A 14,781-nucleotide genomic window follows, 5' to 3' on the forward strand; every position below is an offset into this window, starting at 1 on the left:
ATTTAGGAAGAGAAAAGATTTAAGAAACTGGTAAAAGAAAGTGCGAAAAGCATTACCCAATCTTACCGAGGATAAAATTAGAAAGACAAATGCTTACGGCCCCTTTTAAAATCTTTTGAAATAAAAATAAAGCATTACAAAGGAAAATGGAATGTAGTACCAATTATCTAATGCAGAAATATCACTTGCTTACTAAAAGATCCCGGGCAAGTTGCTTAATAACTACAGAACTTTGGCTCACATTACCTACAAAAAAGGGAAAGGGGAAATGTCTCAAGGGAGTGTTAGAAAGTTGATTGACATACATATTCTAAAACTCTTTGCCTTTTTTTTTTTAGTAGAAGATTTATAATTACAATATCAAATAAATTTTAGCCCTAACATTGAAGATTGGTTGTGAAAAAGTCTATTCCCAGAAATGGAGAATTGATTTCTTCATACTCAAATTTGCTCTGCTGGGAGCAAAGTCAATTCCAACTGCAGCTGTGCACGTCAATGCTATCCCCTGCTGAGAGGGCTTAGAAACTGGTCACTTGAGTCCATGTTCTACATCCCAATAATAAGTAAATCTTAACTAGTCTTGTCACCTTACCTTTAAACGAGGGCCCATGTTCTGAGAACCAAGGGAAGCACACCTATCCACCAAAGCAGGTAACTTTTGGCCACTTTCACCTTGTCTTCCAACTTCCACATGAAAGAAAACAGCTGCAAGGTCAAGAGAAAGTGTCTGTCCATCAGACCTTCAGCGAGGGTGTGTCACAGAAGCAGAGGGTCAATGTTTCTGGAACGAACTGCATGAATTCCACGGTGGAGAAATCTAATCCCCAAATGTAACATCCCCGGACTTCTCTCTAGTGTGGGGCGCGATTGGCTGCCAAAGGGTGCATCTGTTCTGCTGTCCCAGGATCCTACGCTACAAAGAAAAAAAGAGTCGGTAGAATAGGTTTTTATCTCTCGAAGAGAACCGCCAGAAAACAACAAAGAGGAGGTATAGAATAGACAATGGAAACCCTGTGGCACTAAAAATAACCAAGGGCAGGTAATCTCTGACCAAGTTTTCCCAATTAAAAGTCCACAAGAAAAGCCAAGTGGTGATCTCACGGGCTTAGCTGTGTCACTCCCCAGAAGAGAGCTCCAGCACTTCAGTGGATTCCAACCCTTCAGTAGATGCAGGGTAGAGCACAGATTGAGAGTGAGCCTCGTCCTGACCACACACCCAGTTTCACTTTAATGGGGCTGGGAACAAGGTGAAGAGAAATGAAAGGAGAGCACAGGCAGGGCTTGGCTGCAGAGGGCCTTGTATGCCCTGATAAGGAATCAAGATAATACTCAGCTGGAAAGGGGAAACCACCAAAGAGCTTTAAAACCCAATCAATCAGCCTATGCAGTCTGCTCCCTTTGTGCCCATGTATGCATTTCCAAGACAGGGTTAAACAATACTGACTTCATCTTTAAAACAGTAAAATTTGCTACTGGGAGTAAGGGGAAAATTTTTGTGAACATTCAAGATAAAGTCACTGAGTAACAAAGTTCAGTAAAGTCAGTCTGTAACTCAAAGATATTCATGAACTAAATGTAGCAGAAAGGGGTTTCTGGCGAGAACAGCCACCATAGAACACATGAGAAGAAACTACTGATCACTAAATGAAAAGAGACAGTCCCTTTCCACATGGCAAGAACTGTTCTCAGTGCCTCATATGTATTAACTCACAACCCTAAGATACAGATACAATTATCCCTATTCTACAGATGAGGAAACTGAGGCATTTTCTCAAGACACTTTCTCAAGATTACGCACAGTACACAGTAGAGTTGAGTCAAACCCAGACAACCTGGACTCAGACTCCATGCTTCTGATGACCACTCTACTGCCTCTCTATCATGGGAGACCAAAAAAGAAAACACAAAATGCTAACAAGACCAGAAGAACAGAATGGGTGAAAGCCACCAGATCAAACAAGTTATCAAACTTTTATAATTAAAAATAAATAAGTATGTGTAATTCTTTTAAAATATGGTGATAGACTTGCCAAGTACATCAGCCAAAACCTGGGTCAACTAGCAATCGGAACCAGTTTAAAGGAGCCACAAACAAGAGAAGAACTGCATAAACTATAAGAGATCCATTAGAATGCTATATAAGCGTTAAAAAAATTACACTTTAAAGGAATATCACAGTGAATCACTCACAAATAAAATGTTAAATGAAAAAGCAAGCACAAAATTATTTACATATCATGAGCCCAATTTTTTAAATATTATATTACATACAGAAGACTGGAAGGAGCAACATAAAAAAATGTGGTCATCTCTAGGCGTTTTGAAGTATAGACATTTTTATTTTCTACCTGTACCTTTTAGGATTTTCCAAATTCTTTTTTTTTGGCTGTGCCACACGGCATACAGGATGGATCAAACCTGTGCCCCCTGCAGTGGAAGCACAGAGTCTTAACCACTGGACCACCAGGGAAGTCCCCCAAATTCTTAATGATGCACGAACACATAAAAAGTTTCTAAATACTCTTTTTTTCTCCCTAAAAAGGCAAGTTACCCTTTTTTTTAAAATAAGGAAACAATATTTTGTTTGTTTGTTTGTTTACTTAGGCTGCGCTTGGTCTTCGTTGCTGCACGCGGGCTTTCTCTAGTTGAGGTGAGCTGGGGCTACTCTTCATTGCAGTGCGCAGGCTTCTCACTGCGGTGGCTTCTCTTGCTGCAGAGCACAGGCCCAGGCGCGAGGGCTTCAGTAGTTGTGTCACATGGGCTCAGTAGTTGTGGCTCTCGGCTCTAGAGCGCAGGCTCAGTAGTTGTGGCACACGGGCTTAGTTGCTCTGTGGCATGTGGGATCTTCCAGACCAGGGATTGAACCCGTGTCCCTGCATTGGCAGGCGGATTCTTAACCACTACGCCACCAGGGAAGTCCTCAGAGTCCATATTTTTACAAGCTCCCCAGGTGATTTCTATGCATGTTAAAGTTCAGGAAACATGGTCTAGACTCTAGAGCAGTCAGCTGAGAAGGGACCCAATATTCTGCATCTCTAACAGGTTCATAGGTAATGTTGATGCTGCTGGTCTGCAGACCACACTTTCAGGAGCAAGGGTCTACTGCAGGAGGAGTTGGCAAACTACAGCCTGCAGGCCAAATCCAGACAGCTACCGGTTTTTGCTTAAAAAAAAAAAAGTTTTGTAAAAGAAGAATAAACACAGCCAAGTTTATTCATTTACATTTTGCCTTTGACTGCCTTTGAACTACAACACAGAGTTGAGTAGTTGCAGCAGAGATGTATGGCCTACAAAGCTTTCCTATCTGACCGTCTACAAAAAAAAGTTTACCAATCTCTGGTATAGATGACTTAGTCTTAAAGGTACATAAATGTGCTGTATAAATGAACTCATTTTTATATAACAAAAAAGCATAAAAATCACTTTCTTCCAGTTCTACTACCCCTTCTTAGGAAAAGGGCTATAAAACTGGCAACATTATGCAAATGTTGCTCCTGGCTAATTTCAACTGTTATTTAAAAGTTTTATGCCTTCCATACTCCAAATAGGAATTTCATACAATCATTTCCCAAGTATGTGTTTCATACAATCATGCTTGGATTTCATCAAGGCTATAATTTCCTAAAACCAACCAGTACCTCAGGGACCAAATACTGTATCTGGGTTTCTAAAGTTACTACAATACATACTGAGTTTCTACTTTTACAATGCTATTCTAAAAAGCTGTGACCTACTGTATAGCACAGGGAACTCTACTCAGTACTCTGTAATGACCTATATGGGAAAAGAATCTAAAAAAGAGTGGATATATGTATATGTATAACTGATTCACTTTGCTGTACAGTAGAAACTAACACAACATTGTAAATCAATTATACTCCAATAAAAATTAATTAAAAAAAGAAAACTATGTGAAAGTCCACTTCAGAATTCTGGTGCATAAAGAGATAGTGGCAACACATAGGAGTTCCAAATATCAACCACTGAGTCCCACAAAACAAGACAGGACAAAAGAAAGACGTTCGCTTTGTTAAGATGTAGTCTCCAGCGTTCTCTACACAGAGAAGCACCAGCCGCAAGTCCATGGAAGTCAAACTTAAAAAAACAAATCATTCAATTAGCAAAAGGCCCACAAGTTAGAGTGGTCCAACTAAGGAGGTTCCAAGAAACAAAGTGTACCAACAGACACTTTAGATTATTAGTTTATATTTTCCTTTGCTTAATTTCACCCTTGGTTTATTCTCCCCACCCCAAAATCCCACCATAAAAGATCGCCTTCCCCCAACAAGTTTATACTCTTGAGATATTTACACAGTTGTGTATTCCTGCTACCTTGGTTCAGCCAAGTTATGCAATTTTCATTTCTATCCATTCCTCATCTGTCAGCCCCTCCAGTCTCTTAATCATTCCTGTGGGTCTTCTGTGAACTCTCTCCAGCTGGTCCCCAGCAATCTGGTAATGAGGTGCCTCCAACTGACTGCAGCCTTCCAGGAACAGCCTCGTTAGTCAGAACAAGATGAGCTCACCCTCCTCGGTTCCGTGACATAATACTCCTGACTAGACTATCCCCCAAAACAGAAAGGTAGAAAGCTGCTGTATTAGACTATAACCCCATTCCATGCTCCCCAGATGTGGGCATTGGGGCATGCCAGAATGTGCTAGAAGACAGAGGATAAATGGACACGTTCCCACTGCGTCTAGTTATTAGAGGATGAGGTAGTGGGGAGAAAAAATATTTTCATGTTAAAACAAACTCATAGATAATAAAATAGAATGCAAAATATGCAAGAATTTCTAAAGATAAAACATGGGTATGTTCAAAACGTTCATATATATTTTGTAGTTGAGGCAGAAAGGCTCCTTGGGGCTCTGTTCCCAGCCCCCAAAGGGTTACATGCTCCTGATCCTCTACCATTAGAGGTACCTGAGCCGAAAATTTGGAAAAGCATTGCAACCCCCCCTCAACTGCTGATATACTACCCCATTACCACCCATTTCATATACTCACATTTTATTTTTTCTGCTATGTTTCTCCATCCCTAGGTATCTGTATTTTCTCTTAGCTTAAAATTATTTGCTGGGCTTCCCTGGTGGCGCAGTGGTTGAGAGTCTGCCTGCCGGTGCAGGGGGCACGGGTTCGAGCCCTGGTCTGGGAAGATCCCACATGCCGCGGAGCAACCAGGCCCGTGAGCCACAACTACTGAGCCTGCGCGTCTGGAGCCTGTGCTCCACAACAAGAGAGGCCACGATAGTGAGAGGCCCGGGCACCTCAATGAAGAGTGGCCCCCGCTCGCCGCAACTGAAGAAAGCCCTCGCACAGAAACGAAGACCCAACACAGCCAATCAATCAGTCAATCAATCAATCAATAGAAATGTTGTAGAATTATTAAAAAAAAAAAACAAAAAAACCTCGGGGGTTAGTTCTGTGAAACACTGCATAAAATTATAAAAACAAATTATTTGCTAAAACTTTGTGTTTTAGCAAATTCACTATAATTCACCACCAACATCTTTAGGTTCTTCTGTATCATTCATTCTTCATTCATTTCATATTTGTTGAGCATCTGTGGCATGCCAGACTGTGTGCTAAAAGCTAAGGTCACAGGAATAAATAAGACGGGGTCTTTTCTTAACCTCCACAAACCCTGTCCAATGTGAGAGCTGGACAATACAACGTAGCAAGTACCACAAAAGAGGAAAAAACAATATGTGGAGGACAAAGGAAGGAGAGAAGTAACTTTGCCTGAGTGGGGAAGTCTTCACATGAGTGGCAAAGGGGCTATTACTTAAGAATGAGTAAGCATGTGCCAGGCAGAAAGAAAAAAAAAAGTACCACAATCCCAGGTAGAAGCAGCAGCATAAGTAAAAGTACTGAGTGGAGAGAGAGTGATAAAAAGTTAAGCATTACAAAAGCAAAGTGTTTAGAAAACCACCTGGGCCAAACCAGGGTGACTGATTCTAAGTACAGTACAGTGCAGTGGTCAAGAGCATGAATCTCACAGCTAAGCAATCCTGGACAAGCTACTTAGCTTATCTTCAGTTGCCTCAGATATAAAATGGAGATGCACTGAGAAAAGAAAGGAATTCAGCTGCGCTTGGGGAGAAAGACTTGGAATATAAGGGAAGGGAGGACCAGCTGAGACTGGCAACTAGACCCAGGTGACTTGGGACCACACGAGAGCCCTGGGGGATACGGCTTTATGTGCAAACCAAGCTGTGGGGTTGCCAGGTTATGATGGTGGTTTGTGCCCAAGCAGCTCAACCCAAATAAATGAGGAAGATGGCACAGAGTGTACCTGAGGGAACTTGGTTCAGCCAAGTTATACAGTTTTCATTTATATTCGTTCCTCATCAGGAAAGATGAGAGATCCAGAGAAATCTCATTTGGAAACAACCACAGCAACAATCCAAAATACTAAGCTTTCTGGATTTCTTTTTCAAGTATAATGATAAAAAGAAGAATCCACCTGCATTGAGAACTTACTATATGCCAGCACTGTTTGAGTGTTTCATATATTATCTCATTTAACTCTCACAGCAACCATATAAGGTAACCATATTATTATGCATATTTTAGAAATGAGGAAACAGAGGTACAGAGAGCTAAAATAACTTGTCTGTAGTCACTAAGCTGACAACTGAAGGAACCAGGCAGTGTGATTCCAGAGCCTACCCTCTTACCCAGGAATACTGATGCATCAAGAAGAACCTCCAAAAAGGGGGGGGGGAAGACATTCTTGGGATAAGAAGAATGAGAGCTCAGAAATATTTAATTTGTAATTTTAAAGGAATATGACTTCATTTTATTAGACTCTAAGCAACAACGACAACAAAACCACAGGAGATGTTTTTTAACTAAGGGAGTAAGAGGATCACACATTTAAAAAGAAGTAACTCTGGGGGCAAGCTGAAAGAGACTCTGAAGAGAAAGACAGATCAATGGCTGAGAGACAAGAGGATACTGGTCCAAGGGAGCTACTAGGCACTGGCTGTGATGTAGAGAGGGAGAGACTAGCATATGCTTTATTTCTGTTAGAAGCAACAGATTGGTGATCTGCAAGGCTGAAAAGATCAAGGAGAGCAAGAAGCCAAGGACAGATCAGGATTTTCTATGCTCGGGAGCCTGGATGAATAACGGTAGAGAATTAAGGAGGCAGAGCAAGTATGTAAGGAAAGTAATGAGTGCAGAGCTGAACATGTTAAGTTTAAAGTGTCTATAGGATATCCAGGTGAGTATATCCACAAGACGAGTGGAAATCAGCCTCTGAAGCTATAGATACCAGGATCCTGAGGGCAGTTAAAAGACATGGGGAATGGGAAAAGACTGCCAGAGAAAGCAGGCAGACCAAGAAAAAGACTAATCATAGAACCCTGAGGGGATCAACTTTAAATATACCCTGCCCTTGCCCCCCAAAAAGAGCTAGCAAATCAAAATGAGAAGAAACTCAGAGGAGAAAAATTGTATTGGGTTGTCCAAAAGGTTCATTTGGTTTTTTCTGTAAGATGGCTCTAGTAGCACTTAGCTGTCTTTAACTTCATTCGAAACCATTTGGTTAGATTGTATGTGACAGCTGTCCTATCAGTGTGCATTTAAAAAGAGACTTATCAAAATTGGTGAATTTTTGTGTAGCCATTTTAACATTGAAGAGGGAAGAAAAAAAGCAACATTTTCGGCATATTACTCTTTATTATTTCAAGAAAGATAAAAATGCAACTGAAATGCACAAAAAGATTTGTGCAGTGTATGGAGAAGGTGCTGTGACTAATCAAATGTGTCAAAAGTAGCTTGCAGGGCTTCCCCGGTGGCGCAGTGGTTGAGAGTCCGCCTGCCGATGCAGGGGACACGGGTTCATGCTCCGGTCCGGGAAGATCCCACATGCCGCGGAGCGGCTGGGCCGTGAGCCATGGCCGCTGAGCCTGTGCGTCCGGAGCCTGTGCTCCGCAACGGGAGAGGCCACAACAGTGAAAGGCCCGCCTACCGCAAAAAAAAAAAAAAAAAAGTAGTTTGCAAAGTTTCGGGCTGGAGATTTATTGCTGGATAATGCTCCACGGTCGGGTAGACCAATTGAAGTTGATAGCAATCAAATTGAAACAATAATTGAGAACAATCAATGTTATATCACGCGGGAGGTAACCGACATACTCAAAATATCCAAGTCAAGAACTGAAAATCATTTGCACTAGTTTGGTTATGTGAATCACTTTGATGTTTGGGTTCCACGTAAGTTAAGAGAAAAAAAGCTTCTTGATCATATTTCTGCATGCAATTCTCTACTGAAACGTAACGAAAACGTTCCGTTTTTAAAACGAATTGTGATAGGCAATGAAAAGTGGATACTGTACAACAAAGTGGAATGGAAGAGATGGTGGGGCAAGCGAAATGAACCACCACCAACCACACGAAAGGCCAATTCATCCAAAGAAAGTGATGTTGCGTACATGGTGGGACTAGAAGGAAGTCCTCTATTATAAGCTTCTTCCGGAAAACCAAATGATTAATTCCAACAAGTACTGCTCCCAACTAGACCAACTGAAAGCAGCACTCGACAAAAAGCATACAGAATTAGTCAACAGGAAATGCATAATCTTTCATCAGGATAACGCAAGACCGCATGTCTCTTTGATGACCAGGCAAAAGCTGTTAGAGCTTGGCTGGGAAGTTCTGATTCATCCGCTGTATTCACCAGACATTGCACCTTCAGATTTCCATTTATTTCAGTCTTTACAAAATTCTCTTAATGGAAAAAATTTCAATTCCCTGAAAGACTGTAAAAGGCACCTGGAACAGTTCTTTGCTCAAAAAAGATAAAAAGTTTTGGGAAGATGGAATTATGAAATGGCCTGAAAAATGGCAGAAGGTAGTGGAACAAAAGGGTGAAAATGTTGTTCAATAAAGTTTGTGGTGAAAATGAAAACTGTGTCTTTTATTTTTACTTAAAAAACCGAAGGTACTCTTTGGTCCACCCAATAAAAGTAATTTATTGGAGGCAAAACGAAGTGACTATTTCTAGAAATTGATGGTCAACTGTATTAGACCGAGTAAAGATTTAGGCCAGAGGGGGAATTCAAAATCAGCCCTCAAGTTTTTTTTCCTTAGTTATTTGGAACTCTCATTCTCTGATCTAGCAACTTCTTCAAATAAAATTTGTATTTTATTTCCACCTATTTTCATTAATAATATTAACCTCAACTTGACCCAACACTGATAACTAGTAAGCTCTTTGCAACTTAGTTCAGTGATATTATTATTTCAAAATTATTTTAATGCCTATACCAAATTCAGATCCAAACTAATTTAAATCCATTCTCTAATCCTATATAAATCACTGGTTAAAAAAAAAATCTCGTCAAATCTCGTCAAAATTAGTTTCACTGAAGCATAATTTATATCTAGTAAGTCACCAATTTAGAGCACACAATTAAGAGTTTTGACAACTGTATAAGGTTATGATATAAAATGCAATCATGATACAGAACATTTCATCATCCCCAAAAGTTCCCTCATGATCCTTTGCAGTCAGCCCCCTCCTCCACCCTCCTGCACAACCACTGATGTACTTTCTTTTGCTATATTTTTGCCTTTTACAGAATGCCATAGAAATGACATCACATAGAAAATGTAGTCTTGTGTGTGACGTAACACTTTTGAGCTCCATACATGCCATTACTTGTATCAGTTGTTCATTCCCCTTTACTGCTGGTAGTAGTCGTCCATTATGTGGACGTACAACAATTTGTTTATCCATTCACCAGTACAGGACATTCTATCCAGGCTGGGGCTATTATGGGTACACATTCAAGTACAATTGTAATGTGGACACACGTTTTCATTTCTCTTGGGTAAACAGCTAAGAGTGGGATTGCTAGGTCATGTGGTTAGTATATATTTAATCTACAAGAAACTGCCAAACTGTTTTCCAAAGTGGCTGTACCACCTTGCACTTCCACCAGCAATGTATGAGAGGTCCAGTTACTATACCCACTTATGCTTGGTATTATCAATCTTTTAAATTTTACCCATTCTAAAAGGTGTGAAATGGTATCTCACTGTGGTTTTAATTTCCCTAAGGACTAACAATATTGAATATCTTTTCATGGGCCTGTTGGCTATTTATAAAGCTTCTTTGGTATCCAAATCTTCTGCCATTTTAAAAAACTGAGCTGTCTTCTTACTACTGAGTTGTAAGAGTTCTTTATAAATTGTGAATACAAGTCCTTTATTAGATATACATTCGGCAAGTATTTTCTGTGGCTTGCCTTTTCATTTTCTTAACAGTTGTTTAAAGAGTAAAAGTTTCTAATTTTCCTAACTTGATGAAATCCAACTTATTAATCTTTTTCTTCCTTTTATAGTTTGTGCTTTTTTGTGTCTTATTTCTTTAAAAAAATCTTTGCCTAACAACGTCACAAAGATATTCTTCTATAAGTTTTACCTAAAAGTTTTGCATAAGAAAATCTCTCGTCAAAGTCTTCTTTAAATTTTTATTTATTTATTTGTTTGTTTGTTTGTTTATTTATGGCTGCGTTGGGTCTTTGTTGCTGCACGCAGGTTTTCTCTCGCTGGGGCAAGCGGGGGCTACTCTTTGTTGCGGAGCACAGGCTCTAGGCACGCGGGCTTCTGTAGTTGTGGCACAGGGGCTCTAGAGTGCAGGCTCAGTAGTTGTGGCACACGGGCTTAGCTGCTCTGAGACACGTGGGATCTTCCCGGACCAGGGCTCAAGCCCGTGTCCCCTGGATTGGCGGGCGGATTCTTAAGCACTGTGCCACCAGGGAAATACACTGTCAAAGTTTTTCGCAAGATTTTTAAAGAAACACCTGCATTCCATTTATCTCATAATTAGTCACACAGTTTTATTAACCCTTTGTTTCTTTCAAAATCAACTTCCCACATTAACAACCACTATTTAAGTTATAGTCTATTTCAGAATTGGTAAGATTTTTATCTTTTAACAGATGTTCCACTTCTTCAATCCGATAAACGGCATTTCTAAATGTAGGCAAGATCTTAGTCCCTCAGTTCTCCTCAAATGACATAAAATTTCTGGACCCCTGATGCTTGTTTTTAAAAGTAATTCTACATTTCTTAATTCAACGTGGATTCCATTACATCAGTCTTTGTAAAATAATCCAGAGTTCTTCAGACTCAAAATTAAATGAATAGTATATATAAAACTATTCTATGCCCCCTGGAATAGAGAATAGTTCAAAGGAAGTAGGAGAAAGGTATATAAAGCTAATGTTAGTAAAACAGGGAGAAATGAAACAAGAAATTATCATTGCTCATTTTGTAACTTCATGGGATGTCTGGAGAAAAACAAAATAGAAAACTGGCTCTATGTCCCTGTCACAGTCTTTACTCTAAATCAAGAAAATAGCAGCTTTATTTACAACTCCCTCCTACCCTGATGTTTTTTCTATTTACCAAACTGACTCTACTGTGCCCGATCCACAGATTTAGAACAGGCCCCTGTGTTCCCATACCATGGCAGCTTTTATGCTTAGGTGACCCTGGGCCACTGAATCTTGGCTGTAACGGGAAAAATTTTAAACTAATTCTCTGAATCTGACAAGCCGTCTCCCTCAATAAGTCTAGGAAGTTTTTATTTCATTAACTGTGCATGAAGTAGTAGGCAAACAGCCAGATCTACAGCCCAGTGGGGTGAAACTGGAATTGTCACACATATACTCAAAAGCTAACACAATTTCTAACTCTACTACCATCTATTACTTTCAGTTCTACTCTTATTTTTTAAGGAAAATAAATTATTTATATAATCAGAAGAAAGAGCAACCTTAAATGAATACTTTATAGTTCCTTGTTTAAGATTCTGGGAAGAAAAACTCAACTAGCCGCAGAAATGACAACTTAAGATGGCTCAGTTTGAAGGAGAAACTCAACACTTATGGTATTCAAAACAAAACTTCTGTTGACCTAATAATCAATGTTACCAAACAAGGGTTTATTAATTTCTTCAAATGTGTATTAAGAACCTATTACAGGGCTTCCCTGGTGGCGCAGTGGTTGAGAGTCTGCCTGCCAATGCAGGGGATACGGGTTCGAGCCCTGGTGTGGGAAGATCCCACATGCCACGGAGCAACTAAGCCCGTGCACCACAACTACTGACTGAGCCTGCACTCTAGAGCCCGTGAGCCACAACCACTGAAGCCCATGCGCCTAGAGCCCGTGCTCTGCAACAAGAGAAGCCACAGCAACGAGAAGCCCATGCACCGCAAGAAGAGTAGCCCCCGCTCACCGCGACTAGAGAAAGCCTGCACACAGCAACGAAGACCCAACACAGCCAAAACTAAATAAATTTTTAAAAAAAGAACCTATTACATGCCAAGCAATATGTTGGATGCTTAGGATTCCAAAATAAGATAGTCCCTGACCCCTTAGAAACAAACTAGTAAAGAAGACAGACAAGTAAATAATTGGTGATAGTTCCATATAGTAAAATCTATGAGGTGAACACACAGTGTTAGTGGAGGCTGGGAAGGGACCTTCAATCAGGATCAGCTCTTAAGCTTCTCAGGAAACTTCACACCACTCTCCTGGGAGCAAAGCCAACTCTCCCACTGAATTAACAGTGCTCTGGGAATCAAAGGCTACAAAACACTACCTATGTGGTATTGTTTATTCTCATGGCCAATGACTTTCTCTCCTCAGCACTGGTCAGAGGGGATTATTGGACCACATACATGGCACAGAAAAAGCTCACTGGAAACCCTAATTTATCAAAATTACACATGATCTAAATGCAGTGTGGTATCCTGGAACAGAAAAAGGATATTAGTGGAAAATTTTATGAAATCTAAATAAAGTCTGTAGTCCAATGTCATACCAATGTTAATTTCTTAGATGTGACAAAATGTACCGCGATTATGTAAGACATTAACATCAGGGAGAGATCTGAGTGAAAGGTATACAGGAACTTGCTGTACTATTTTGCACCTTTTCTATGAACTTAAAATTATTCCAATGTAAAATCTGGTTTTAAAAAAAAGTACATAAGGTTCCCCACTTTACATTCTCACTCCCCCTTAGGATTCTGATCATGCCTCCCAAGTCACTGCCCCAGTTTAGGTAATGCTTGGTTAAAACGTTTTTTCAAAACCTTTTTGATCCTTTTCTATGGATATAAAACATTTATGCAGCCCAGCTGGATTTCCTTCTTCACCAAGATATGAAAAACTAGATCACACTTGGGAAGTTTTACATGTTTTCCTAACAGTTTCACTACATACACCAAGGGGTATCCTTGGAGTTAAACTTCCCTAAGTGGATAAGACAGGGGTTTAAAATAACCTGGGCTGGATCTATGGATAAAAACAAAGGGACACAACAGAAAATGTATTTTGTATATTCTTAGATTATCTTTACCTGATCTCTGATCAAAAAGAATAATGAATAGAAAATAAAATGAAACACAGGAAGGACTTTTCCAGAAGCCTACAGCAAACTTAATCTCTCACGTCACTGACCAAGGTTGAATTACATTTTCTTTCCTAAATTAGAGACTGGTAGAGACGGATGGAATTATTCTTAGCCAACCAGCCCCATCCTTTGGCGTGAAGATGTGGTTGGCTTTCCCTGAAGCACGTGGCTGCAAGGGAGGAAAGTGAATACATGCAAAAAAAATCTGTTAGGAGGAAGGAGGAAATGGATGCTAGGGGTAGGGAGGTGGGGAGATTAACCAAAAGAATCCTCTGCACTTTTATATCCACAATATGCTAGCATTTAAGGAACTTTAAAATGTAAAAGCAACTTTTACTATGTAATTACTTTTACTAGCACTTGTGTTTTCTCTTGCTTTGTCAAAGTTCTTGGGGTGGACATGGGAGCTTATACAAGTGCCAAAAAAAGACAGAGAATTAAGTATGGCTAGTAGGTTTCTATGAGTAGTGGGCTGAGTGTCTGTTGGGTGGGTTATGTGGGGTACCAAATTCATGTTCCTTGTATGGTTCTAGTGGAATCAGATGCCCTTGCAGACATCAGAAGCATAAAGACAGGTCATCTACTTAAGCCAATCCCAATTTTTCAAAACAGAAATGTATTTTAAATGCTTTTTAAAGTGTTTTATTTCACTTTGTCTTTAAGGCTAGTTCAAAAGGAACTAGCATTTGTTAAAGGATAAAAATAGATGGATATGCCTTGGGAAGAGAAAGTAGAAACTACACAGGGATATTGTATAAGATCTTAGAGTACCTAAGCAGGAAAGGATCTCAAAATCATTACTAAACCATTCAATCTTTTAATAAAGTTTATTGTGGGACTTCCCTGGTGGTCCAGTGGCTAAGACTCCATGCTCCCAATGTGGGCACCCGGGTTAGATCCCTGGTCAGGGAACTAGATCCCACATGCCGCAACTGAGTTCGCATGCCACAATCAAAAGATCTGTGTGCCGCAACTAAAGACCCAGCACAGCCAAATAAATAAATAAACAAACAAATAAATAATTTTAAATTTTTTATTGTTAGTATTTTTAAAAATACAATGAACAGGACTTCCCTGGTGGCACAGTGGTTAAGAATTTGCCTGCCAATGCAGAGGACACAGGTTCAAGTCCTGGTGTGGGAAGATCCCACATGCTGTGGAGAAACTAAGTCCACGTGCCACAACTACTGAAGCTTGCGTGCCTACAGCCCGTGCTCCGCAACACGAGAAGCCACCGCAATGAGAAACCCCGCACTGCAACGAAGAGCAGCCCCCGCTCGCGGCAACTAGAGAAAGTCCACGTGCAGCAACGAAGACCCAATGCAGCCAAAAAATAATTAATTAAT

At 40.1% G+C, this 14,781-nt stretch overlaps 2 protein-coding genes across 6 annotated transcripts in view; one reads left to right on the forward strand and one right to left on the reverse strand.

Moving 5' to 3' along the window:
• The window catches only part of FCF1 (FCF1 rRNA-processing protein), a 239,062-nt gene that overhangs the window by 199,140 nt on the left and 25,141 nt on the right, over positions 1–14,781 (forward strand). The gene's annotated exons all lie outside the window — the stretch shown is intronic.
• The window catches only part of AREL1 (apoptosis resistant E3 ubiquitin protein ligase 1), a 42,809-nt gene that overhangs the window by 24,544 nt on the left and 3,484 nt on the right, over positions 1–14,781 (reverse strand). For all 3 annotated transcript variants that reach the window (XM_081229450.1, XM_081229451.1, XM_081229449.1), the window contains exon 2: positions 593–913. The gene's annotated coding sequence lies outside the window, so the exon portion shown is untranslated. The remainder of the gene's footprint in view (positions 1–592; positions 914–14,781) is intronic.

The sequence above is a fragment of the Mesoplodon bidens genome (genome assembly GCF_964165515.1).
Source record: "Mesoplodon bidens genome assembly, chromosome: 3".
In the NCBI taxonomy this organism is placed as follows: Eukaryota; Metazoa; Chordata; class Mammalia; order Artiodactyla; family Ziphiidae; genus Mesoplodon; species Mesoplodon bidens.